This window comes from Megachile rotundata, chromosome 7 (assembly GCF_050947335.1).
Source record: "Megachile rotundata isolate GNS110a chromosome 7, iyMegRotu1, whole genome shotgun sequence".
In the NCBI taxonomy this organism is placed as follows: domain Eukaryota; kingdom Metazoa; phylum Arthropoda; class Insecta; order Hymenoptera; family Megachilidae; genus Megachile; species Megachile rotundata.
This window is the reverse complement of record NC_134989.1, coordinates 9,058,012-9,070,869: the sequence shown is the minus strand read 5'-3', so window position 1 is coordinate 9,070,869 and position 12,858 is coordinate 9,058,012.

The window sequence follows — 12,858 nt, the reverse complement described above, 5'->3', positions numbered from 1 at the left end:
CTGATGATATTTAATTGTTAAGAAAATCTTGTTTAAGGCAAATTAAAGGAGTTGGATTTCTGTATACGGAAATACTTCTCAATAAATATTTTATTGCTTGAAGAGTTAAAAATAAATAATAAAAAGAGTTGTTTATGACAGTAAAGTTAAAAGTCAAACTATTTACGACAGCAAAGTATAAAGAACAAAAATAAAATTACTTATAACGTCAAGAAAGTTAAAAAAGAAACGAAAGTAAAAGACACCTATTAAAATGTTGATTTTAAACATGCAGTTAAGATAAATTAGAAAAGAACTGCTACATACCATAGTGTAATTAGTGCAAAATTAAGAGAGCTTGTTACTCAATCGATCCTTTGTAAGTCAAAGAAATCTTGAAATCAATGAAACCGGTTTCATGCATCAAATAGTTCACCTGTGAAGACTCGTAAAGAAAATAGCTACAGATGTTTTTCTTTTAAAGGATTAGAAATGACATAATGGTTGTCTTTATCCTATTTCGATACACAAACTTTAGCAAAAAGTATCTCAAATTAGAGACAATCGTCTCAACGTTTGTTAAATCAAGTTTAATATTAAATGATATATGTATGTATGTTAGGTATAACATAACATGTTAAATATGTTTTAGTAGTAGTAGTATGGCTGTCAAGGAGTTTAAGAGGGTGAATTGAAGAGAATAGAATTTGATTAAAATTGAAAAATTTCTCCATTCTCAAATTTCTATATCCCCAAATTCTTGCATGCCCAAATTGCTTCAGCCATAAGTCGTTATATTCCCAAATTCCTACATCCCCAAATCGGTACATCCTCAAATCGTTACGTCCCCAAATCGTTACGTCTTCAAATCCCTACATCCCCAAATTCCTATATTAGCAAATTTCTATATTTCCAAATTCCTATATCCCCAAATTCCTATATTTCCAAATTCCTACATTCCCAAATTCCAACGTTTTCATATTTCCACATCCCCAAAATCCCTACATTCCCAAATCTCTACATCTCCAAATTCCTACATCCCCAAATTATTACGCCCCCAAATCGTTACGTCCCCGAGTCCCTACATCCCCAAATTCCTATATTAGCAAATTTCTATATTTTCAAATTCCTATATCCTCAAATTCCTATATCCCCAAATTCCAACGTTTTCAAATTTCCACATCCCCAAATCCCTACATCCCCAAATCTCTACATCCCCAAATCGGTATATTCCCAAATTCCTATATTAGCAAATTTCTATATTACCAAATTCCTATATCCCCAATTTCCTATATTTTCAAATTCCTACATCTCCAAATTCCAACGTTTTCAAATTTCCACATCCCCAAATCCCTGCATCCCCAAATCTCTACATCTCCAAATCCCTACATCCCCAAATCGGTACATCCCCAAATCGTTACGTCCCCAAATCGGTATATTCCCAAATCGTTACATCCCCAAATAGCTGCGACTCCACTGGGTCAGAATAGAAAAATCCCTCCATTCCCAAATCCCTATATTCCCAAATTCTTACACACCCAAATTGCTTCAGTCGCAAATCGCTATATCCCCAAATTCCTACATCCCCAAATCGGTACATCCCCAAATCGTTACGTCCCCAAAGCGGTATATTCCCAAATCGCTACGTCCCCAAATAGCTGCGACTCCAATTGGTCAGAATAGAAAAATGGACGCCTCACACGTATTTTTGGCGGTATATTGGCTCTCGCGGTCGCACACCAATTAGGCCAAAAACAATGACAGGCAAACGTCTCGAGAGTGAAATAGAATTGCGTTCAGCAGTTGTTGTCATTATTATTCTTATTTGCCGAAATGTAACTGGAAGTGTTCGGTGGAGCTTCTTTTACTTTGGTTCACGCGCCAACTTATGGATTGACATCGGTAGATATTATAATAGTATATGATAGACATATGAGAAGTGGTATATTTATATAATAATACTGGATGTATAATATGTCTATACTCATAATAATATGTCTATTTATTAATATTGAATATATCATATGTCTTTATAATAATGCTAAATACATATCTATATAAAAAAATACAATACTTAACGATTTTTAACGCAGCAAACAGTTCAGCAATTTTTTAATTCTTACATAACACAAAAGTAAATTATTACATAACAGACAATTATAGAAAGAACGTTGAATGTTGCACCTAATTTATCTTGAATATAATCTATTTCAAAGAGTCCAAACGTTTCTATAACCATTTACTATATTTATTAACTCTTGCAAATTTACCACCAAACATGAAACGATTATTTAACCACTCTACTTACACGTATAATAATCCTTAATAGCACTGAAATTAGTGAAGAATAAAATGGATTTATGATCTAATTTTCAAGCTTGCATAACAAACTCATGTGTTATATTTTGCACCTAATGAACAGCCACAATTCCAAAAATTTAAAGACCTTAAAATCTTAATAATATTGGTGCAGTAACATGAAAAGACAAAAGCTAAATAGCTTCACATACGTAAGCAATTTCCTTGAGCACAAATTGTGCACGAAGTGCAAACGGTTTCCGTAATTGGTTTAAATCGCAATTATTCAAGGAAGCTAACACCTTTGGAGAAATTCGAAGCGGTAGAATGAAAAATGTGGACTACATAGGGTGTCTCAAATTTTACTAACGAAATGTGTGTTCTGTGAGTGAAAGTAAGAAAAATTGTTATATAAAGGTTGATTACAAACGTTTTGATTCAAATTTATTGAGGAAATTATTGCGGATATGAGGTAGATAAGAATGAATTTCTTAGTATAATGGAAGGAAAAATGAATAATTTTACTGTTGTTGGAGCAGCGGGTTTTATTATCTAATAGCGATTTTTTGTGGAGGTAATGAATTCTGTAATGGTGTACTGAATTTGTTAATTTTCAAGTTTCCAAATTTCTAAATTTCCAAATTTCCAATTCCCAAGTTTCCAAGTTTCCAAGTTTCCAAGTTTCCAAGTTTCCAAATTTGCAAATTTCCAAATTTCCACATTTTCAAAATTCTCACATTCCCCAATTCCCACATTCCCCAATTTCCATATATCCCAGTTACCACATTCCCTAATTCCCACATTCCCCAATTCCCACATATCCCACTTTCCACATATCCCAGTTCCCACATTCCCTAATTCCACATTCCCAAATTTCCACATTCCCCAATTCCCACATATTCCAATTTCCACATATCCCAATTTCCACATATCCCAATTCCCACATTCCCCAATTCCCTCATTCCCCAATTCCCACATTCGCCAATTTCCACTTTCCCCAATTCCCACATATTCCAATTTCCACATATCCCAATTTCCACATATCGCAATTCCCACATTCCCCAACTTCCACATTCCCTAATTCCAACATTCCCCAATTCCCACATTCCCCAATTTCCACATTCCCCAATTCCCACATATCCCAATTTCCACATTCCCCAATTCCTACATTCCCCAATTCCCACATAACCCAATTTCCACATTCCCCAATTCCTACATTTCCAAATTTCCAAATTCCCAAACTCCCAAACTTCCAAAATCCCCAAATCCCCAAATCCCCAAATCCCAAAATCCCAAAATCCCTAAATCCCCAAATTCCCAATTTTCCAATTTCCTAAATTTTTTAACATCCAATAGAAATTTCTGTATTTAAAAAATTTACTGCATAATCATTCTTAATTCTTAAACTCTTAGAGTATCTTTACTTTTCATTTTTCTATACACGTAATTAAACTTGTAGCTAAATCATACAATATTTTGTTTGTAATATTTTAGTAACATATGTATAGCATATACAATAATACTCGTTTATGGCAACAAATGCAACAACCTGTACAGTATAAAGCGAAGTACAACAAAATTATCCAGTTTCGTGGAAGATCTCAAATCAGCGACACGATTGAGTACCATTGTTGTGCCCCTGAACTTTCGAAAGCGTAAAAATGCAACAGGATAGACTGTAAATTACGACTTATCTTCAGAAGCATCCTCGTGTCCCGAGAATGACCATGCAATTCAATGCAAATATATCAGTTTTGTACATGTACAGGGTGATTCAACATTTGTGTACCTTATGTTAAATAATATATTTAATTAAATACAACTTTACCAAAATAAAGTGTAAATAATTTTGTATTCAAACGTTATATACTTTCCCAAATTCGTATATTAATATTTGTGAGAATTGTTGAAAATAATTTGTTAGGAATATTTTATTTATGAGCGTTTCAGAAATTTTGTTAGAATTTTAAAGAGGACTCATAGAAATTTAATATAACATTGAAAGAGAATTTATAAAAATTTAATATGGTGTCACAGAAAAATTTAAAAAGTTTAACATAGTTAAACATAATATTAAATATTAAAATCCACTTATGTAATAAATAAACTAGAAATAATTTACGATTTCTCACAATACAACGTTAATGATAAATAATACGATTACAGTAACGACAAGAAAAATGTTATTATCGCGAGCATAAATTCATTGCAATAATAGCTAATTCTATCTAATAAGAGGCATATCACTATGTACATGCAAAAAGTTAATTAACGAGAAGTGGTATACATAGATTTATGTCTCTAAGCGTGATATGCAATTATTTCATTCGTACGTGTTTAGTTAACTAGTTATTGGTTGATTTAAAGAGAAAGTTCTACTGAATTTAAATTCCAAGACACTTGCTTTCAAAACATAAACAAAGTAAAATTATCGTAGTGAAAATTTATGTTCAAATAAGGAAATCCTTTTCTGATAATAACTGTTATATTTAATTGAATATAAATTTATGTGAAATTAAATTTTATTAATATTGAAATATAAAGATAGTATATTTATATTCGAATGAATACACTTTCGTTTATGTATATTTAAATACCAATTTAATGTGCATTAAGAAGAATTAATTATGTGAAGAAGAGTAAATTATTTCTGCAAGTAAAAATTAAAGAATTCAAGAACTGAAGGATTGAAGAATTGAGGAATTGAGGAATTAGGGAATTGAAGACTCGAAGAATTGGAAAATTGAAGAATGGAAGAAATGAAGAAATGAAGAATTGAAGAATTGAAGAATTGAAGAATTGAAGAATTGAAGAATTGAAGAATTGAAGAATTGAAGAATTGAAGAATTGAAGAATTGAAGAATTGAAGAATTGAAGAATTGAAGAATTGAAGAATGGAGAGATTAAAAAATTGAGAGATTGGGAAATTGAGAGATTGGAAAATTGAGAGATTGAAAATTTGAGAGATTGAAAATTTGAGAGATTGAAAATTTGGGAGATTGGGAAATTGAGAGATTGAAAGATTGAGAGATTGAAAATTTGAGAGATTGAAAATGTGAGAGATTGAAAGATTGAGAGATTGGAAATTTGAGAGATTGAGAATTTGAGAAGTTGGAAATTTGAGAGATTGGAAATTTGAGAGATTAGAAATTTCAGAGATTGGAAATTTGAGAGATTGGAAATTTGAGAGATTGGAAATTTGAGAGATTGGAAATTTGAGAGATTGGAAATTTGAGAGATTGGAAATTTGAGAGATTGGAAATTTGAGAGATTGGAAATTTGAGAGATTTGAAATTTGAGAGATTGGAAATTTGAAAGATTGGAAATTTGAGAGATTGGAAATTTGAGAGATTGAAAACTTGAGAGATTGAAAACTTGAGAGATTGAGAACTTGAGAGATTGATAACTTGAGAGATTGAGAACTTGAGAGTTTGATAACTTGAGAGATTGAAAATTTGAGAGATTGAAAGATTGAGAGATTGGAAATTTGAGAGATTGGAAATTTGAGAGATTGGAAATTTGAGAAATTGAAAATTTGAGAGATTGAAAATTTGAGAGATTGAAATATTGAAAGTTTGGAAATTTGCGAGATTGGAACATTGAGAGATTGAGAATTTGAGAAGTTGGAAATTTGAGAGATTGAAAACTTGAGAGATTGAAAAATTCAAAAGTTCAAAAATTGAAAAATTGAAAAATTGAAAAATTGAAAAATTGAAAAATTGAAAAATCTGAAAATGTATACAAACTTAAAAATAAAATACATTCATTTTAAACAAAATATTCCAAGATTAACAAGTGTAAAAACATTCTCTTTTCATCCCAACAAAAAGTCGGTACAGCAACGTCTAATGAAACCGTCAATGGGATCTTAAAAAATCTAACGATCAATTATCAAAAATTTTATTTTCTCGTTACGAAATAATTGTTCGCGGAACCGGTTTCCGGGACGAAAATTTGTGAGAAAAAGTGTGAACGAAATTAGAGGACATTACAGAAGGGTGTAGTAATAGGTTCTAAACGAACTCTGAAAACCTCATAAACCAGAGAGTTCTAGGGGGCAACCTTTTTTTTTGCCACTGAAAAATCACAGTAATTTTCGAAATTATCCTCGTTACCTTCATTACGACACGTACTTCGTGAAATAGAGGAAAAAGTACACGAAAGCAGGAAGTTTTTTGCGTTAGTACTCCGAGGTATAAGAATGCAACGTAACTTTTGCTTTTGACAGCAGTTTCTGTTCCAGCAAATCCATAATTAATTCGTACACCGTTCCTTGTTATTACGTGTTGTGGAATATAATTAATCGTTACTTTCTTCGTGCAAGTACGAGATGTAAAAGTGAGAGGGGGTTTTTTACTTGAAAATTCGATTTTGTAATGTTTATGGCTGAATAATGTGAAGTAATTCGCGTTCTAGTTGTATCGGCAACGATGGTATCGGTTTTTTTGGTATATGATCGAACGAGTTTAGCAATCGTTTAGGATGTGTATATCGGAGCCACATATTTTTAAAATGAATTCGAACTATGATTCACATCATCAATTATTATACCTTTCGTAAGAGATGCGAATGCAATACCTTAATTATGTGAACTGAATATTCCGCGACCCGAGTCAGGGATTGCTACATATGGGGCACTGTTTGTTTGAGGTTAGATTGATGTTAGAATGTTTTCGTGAGCAAATTTCTTGGAAGTTTTTCAATTTTGATATTTGAGAAATTTTTTAATTTGATAGGTGGGAATTGGGAATGGATTTTGGGACTTGTTAGTTTCTGGGTTAGTAATTTGGCAAGTTTTCGAATTTTCAAATTTTTACTTTTTTAAATTTACAAATTTTCTACTTTACATGTTGTTAAATTTCCAGGTTTCCAAATTTACAAATTTACAAATTTACAAATTCCCAAATTCCCAAATTCCCACATATCCCAATTGCCACATTCCCCAATTCCCACATATCCCAATTTCCACATATCTCAATTCCCACATTCCCCAATTCCCACATTCCCCAATTCCCACATTTCCCAATTCCCACATTCCCCAATTCCCACATTCCCCAATTCCCACATATTTCAATTCCCAAATATCTCAATTCCCACATTCCCCAATTTCCACATTCCCCAATTCCCACATTCCCCAATTCCCACTTTTCCCAATTCCCACATTTCCCAATTTCCACATTCCCCAATTCCCACATATCTCAATTCCCACATTCCCCAATTCCCAAATTCCCAAATTCCCAAATTCCCAAACTCCCAAACTCCCAAATTCCCAAATTCCCAAATTTCCAAATTCCTAAATTCTCAAATCCCAAAATTTCCAAATTTCCAAACTCTCAAATCCCCAAACTCTCAAGTCCCCAAACCCTCAAAACCCCAAACCTTCAAATCCCCAAACCCTCAAATCCCCAAATTTCCAAATCTCCGAACCCACAAATCCGCAATTTCCCACTTCCCAAATTTTCAAATTTCCAAATTTCTAAATTTCCATGACTAAACATGAAGCTACAAAATTTCATATTTCTTTCTAAACTTCCGAACCAAAAGATAACATATCAGAATCAAAACAAGTTACATAAGAATAACCATCATTTTTGCCATAAAAAAGAATGCACTCTTCACATATTGCGTGTTCAAGGAAAATAGAGCAAGGAGAAAGTAAACGGCATATGCAAGCTCTTTTTACATCTTCTTCGTTACATGTTTTACCGAGAAAAATGAAAAATAAGTAAACTGGACTTTCTTCGCCTTGTTTCACCTTGAGCATTTTTCCTGGGAGCCGATACAAGAACCAGTAGTTTCCTTTTGAAAGGATATTTCTCCGATTAGCGTTTGTCATGGTGCAAATGAAACGTCGATGTGTGGATATATGACCGTGAAAAATTTGCTGATGAAAACATGGCCGTGAATCTGTCTACTTATGTAAACTTATGCTATAAAACAAAATTAACAATAAAAAAAAGTGAAAGAAAGAAAAGGAAACTTGAAAAAGCAGTGGTTGCAATATTATAACGTTACTATTGGTAAAGATATTTTAATTTAAAATTTATTATTGATTGATACTATGATCTTGTGGTAAAATTCATTATTAATTATTGTATATTAAGATACAAGTTATTGATGTTATATTATATTGTAATATTATAATATTATGATATTATGATTTTACCAAATTAGTTGGTGAAATATTATAATATTATAAAATCAGTTATGGAAGTATTATAATGCTACAAAATTATTATTCATTAATATTATACTATCATGAATTTTACATTAATCAAAATAAATTATCAAAATTTTTGTATGATTCACTTTACATTTCCTTCAGCTTTATTTCAGCAAAAAGAGAAGAAAGTTACACTGCTGAATTTTGTTCAAATAATCAAGTAATCAAATAATCAAAATAATCGAATGCAAATCAATAATCAAGTTCAAATAATCAAATTGTGTTGAAATATTAATTTTTAAATATTTCAATAATACCTAAAAATGGTCCCTAATTAATAAAATATTTTTTTACACTCATCTTGAACGATTTTTTGAGAATTGACTTATAAAAATAATTGGAGACATCTATCAGTTCTCTGAAATTCGCCCCTCTGAATATATGGCCATGCACGATGCAAATGACCATCCTTCACTTATATCGAATCTTGGAACGTAACAACCAAAACTCTGCATCAATACAACTTGAGACGCAAAAGATTCATGTAACAAGCGTGCCAAAAAACGTGGAACCTTCGAGGAAAGTTCCTCGATGATATTCGAAAGGCACGACGAGAAAAAAGGATTCGTTGTAAGGAAACAGGCGGAGAAAGTCCATCGGCGAGGAAGAACTGCGTTTCCATTGAACTTACTCGAAAAATAGAACGCAACACGTCTCGATTAGAGTGAATAACCTGGACACACTGGCGTAATTTTGCTTTCGTTGTACGAAATTTCTGGTTGCGCCAATGTGTGCACCGGAAAAGTGAATTAACTTGAGGCTCGTGCGATATGCAGGAAATAAGGCATTCACTGGAAGACTTCGACGCGTTCGTACATTTGGGAAATCATGTAGCATAACGTCATTGTGTAATGAAATTAGACTAAAATTTCTTTTTTGTTGTAAAATGATATTCGATACATTTTTGCGAAATTTTCAATAGATTTTCTATTTGTAAAATAATAGGGAGAGTGTTTTTAGTCTGGTGATACAAAGAGGGGTCTACATGAAAAGATGAACTAAAAACATTTCATACAGAATTTCGTTTTATAAGTAAGTGAATAAACGTATCTCAAGAAAGTTTAATTCCTAAAAACAAATGATCTTCAATAATTTTTTTGCACAATATTCAATATATCTTCAATTTGTAAAATAATAAGAACAGTGTTTTTAATCTTGTGATGCAATGAAGGGTCTACATAAAAAAATAAACTAAAAATATTAGCACATATACAATTTTGTTTTATAAATTATCCTGTAAACATATTTCAAGAAACATTCCTAGAAAAATGTAAAAAATAAATTACTACTCCATAATAGAACGTTATATCATTTTCTATAGCCTGAAGGTTAGGCTAAGATTTATTTAGTAGAGGTTGGGTTAAGTTTTATTTAGTAGAGGTTAGGTTAAGTTTTATTTAGTACAGGTTGGGTTAAGTTTTATTTAGTAGAGGTTAGGTTAAGTTTTATTTTGTAGAGGTTAGGTTAAATTTTATTTAGTACAGGTTAGGTTAAGCTTTATTTTCTGGAAGTTAGGTTACGTTTTATTTCGTAGAGGTTGGGTTAAGTTTTATTTTGTAGAGGTTAGGTTAAATTTTATTTAGTAGAGGTTAGGCTAAGTTTTATTTCGTAGAGGTTGGGTTAAGTTTTATTTTGTAGAGGTTAGGTTAAATTTTATTTAGTAGAGGTTAGGCTAAGTTTTATTTCGTAGAGGTTGGGTTAAGTTTTATTTTGTAGAGGTTAGGCTAAGTTTTATTTCGTAGAGGTTGGGTTAAGTTTTATTTTGTAGAGGTTAGGTTAAATTTTATTTAGTAGAGGTTAGGCTAAGTTTTATTTCGTAGAGGTTGGGTTAAGTTTTATTTTGTAGAGGTTAGGTTAAATTTTATTTAGTAGAGGTTAGGCTAAGTTTTATTTCGTAGAGGTTGGGTTAAGTTTTATTTAGTAGAGGTTGGGTTAAATTTTATTTAGTACAGGTTAGGTTAAGCTTTATTTTCTGGAAGTTAGGTTACGTTTTATTTAATGGAGGTTGGGTTAAGCTTTATTCCGTACAGGTTAGGTTAAGTTTTATTTACTTTGCCAAACAAAAATAGAAGATAACTTGTTCAACAGGGATGATTTAATTATATTCTATATTTTATTTCTCCAATTTTTCTAATTTTTTTGTTCAATTCTTTCAATTAATATTTCAGTTGCATTCCTTGCACTCTCTAGCGCGCATTCTTGCTGCGTGCTTCATGCTATTACCTATTCCGCCCAGTTTACTTTGCAGAACTAATAGTAACAGATATTAATTTGTTCAAACCGAGAAAATAAGATGCTCGTACGAAACACCGGAAGCAATTTACTGAAAAGTGTTAAGTCTTTAATCGGCAACATTAGAGATCAGTTACATGTATTTTTTGTGAAATAATTGTATGAAATGAAAGTTCATACATATATGCCAATGATATTCGTGCAAGAATAAGGAAGATGGCATGTGAAACACAAACGGGTAAAATATTATTACACTGTCGTTTTTAATACACATATATGGTGTCCCAGTTGCAAGTCAAAATAAAGATAAAAAAAGAAATAAAAATAACAGTAAAAATAAAAATAAAAATAAATATTCTTTCTTACATCGTTTATTAGAAGAGTAACACAGAAATAATAAGTGCAATCAGCTGCTTTCTTGTTCGATACCATACAGGAATTAATTGGCAATTTACGTCATAATTCCGCTTCAAAATGTCGGTTATTATGAACTACATCTATGGAAAACTATGAAGGAAAAAGTTTGTCAAGCACAAATTAATACTCGACATGACGAGTTGTGTTTGTACTGTTTCTTTCACAGTTCCCAGGTGCACTAATACCTGGAGGAATTAACGTAGAGGATTTATGGCATATTTACTGCAATCAAGGGAAATGAAGAAATTAATAATGCATTGGATTCTTTTCGTAGAATATTATGCAATGAAATATGGACCGTTCTTATCTCTTTGCGTTATCTAACAAGGAAACGTAGAAAGTGTAGATAGTCTGAGTAAGTTTGGTGTAGTTTTTGGCGCAGGCAGCAATATTGAATAGTGTATCCTGCAAGTATAGAAAATAACATAAGAATGGTAAAACATTTTCTTTCGAGTAGCCAAAAACTATTCTCACAGATATCTTTTTTCGTTGGGATAATGATCATAGCAGTCGAGGCCCATATAAAATCAATCAATCAATCAATCAATCAATCTTCTTTCGCAAGAAAGGACTTATTTACTAAATGTCGGTATTGAAGTTCGTCGTTTTTTCGAAGTTTCGAATTGTTTAAAATTAATAATAGTTTGGTAAAGACAAAACATTCTGAAGTTAATTAGTTTTACACTACGATTTGATGCATATTATAGTAAATTAAGTCAATAAAATCAGTATTAATTAAATTAAAAAAAAAAATAGGACAAGTGGCGCCATCTCTTCGGCGAACAGGGTGAACTACACACTTTTGAAACTGAAGTTTAATTAGTTCTCGTCTTCTACCGCTAGATGGCGACACATGAGTCTTAGCGCCCTCTAGCGGCAGTTTGGGAACTAATTAAACTACAGTTTCAAAAGTGTGTAGTTCACCCTGTTCGCCGGAGAGATGGCGCTACTTCTTCCATTTCATAATAATTCAATTATTACTGTTTTTTTTATTAATATGCTATGTATTTATTATTTATTTCAATAAATGCGAAGTTAATAAACTGCTATAACATTTGAAAATAAGTAAGAAATAATTCTATATTAATTATTGAAGTAAAATATTCAAGAAAGTGCATCTTCAATTTTTTGAATAAATGACATTGTGTTAATTGCACATCTTAAAAATTTTAAACACAATATTTTTCTACAGTGAATCCTTCTTAAAACTCACTAATATTTACAGGAACCTTACCACCTAAATTTAGGTAAATTTTATAAAAGTCTCACAATAAAGTTCTTGTGTCATATTCATCTCAACACGTCCTCCGCAATGTGTTGCACACTTGACAATTTTGTTAGAAACTATTTTAAACAAACCTTCATATTCTTAACATTTATTAATATTAATACAAGTATTTCCAATGAGATCAAGCAGTTAACACAAATATCTCAATCAGATAAGTGAACAAATCCCAATGAAATCTGTCATCATCAGATACCCAAGAAAATTTAAACGTCATCCAAGTGTGGGCAGTCAAAGGGTTAAAATAGAAAATGATAATCCTATAATTCAACGATGTAAAGTTTGTTCCGAGAAATGTCAGTGCAAGTAACCAGGAGAAAAGCCGAGTGGTAGTTGAAAGGCGTGGTAGAAGATCAGAGTGCAATCTGCATTATTGTAGAGCCGGGGCGCGCGGGCGGCCATCAAGGTCTTTTCAGGTCAACGT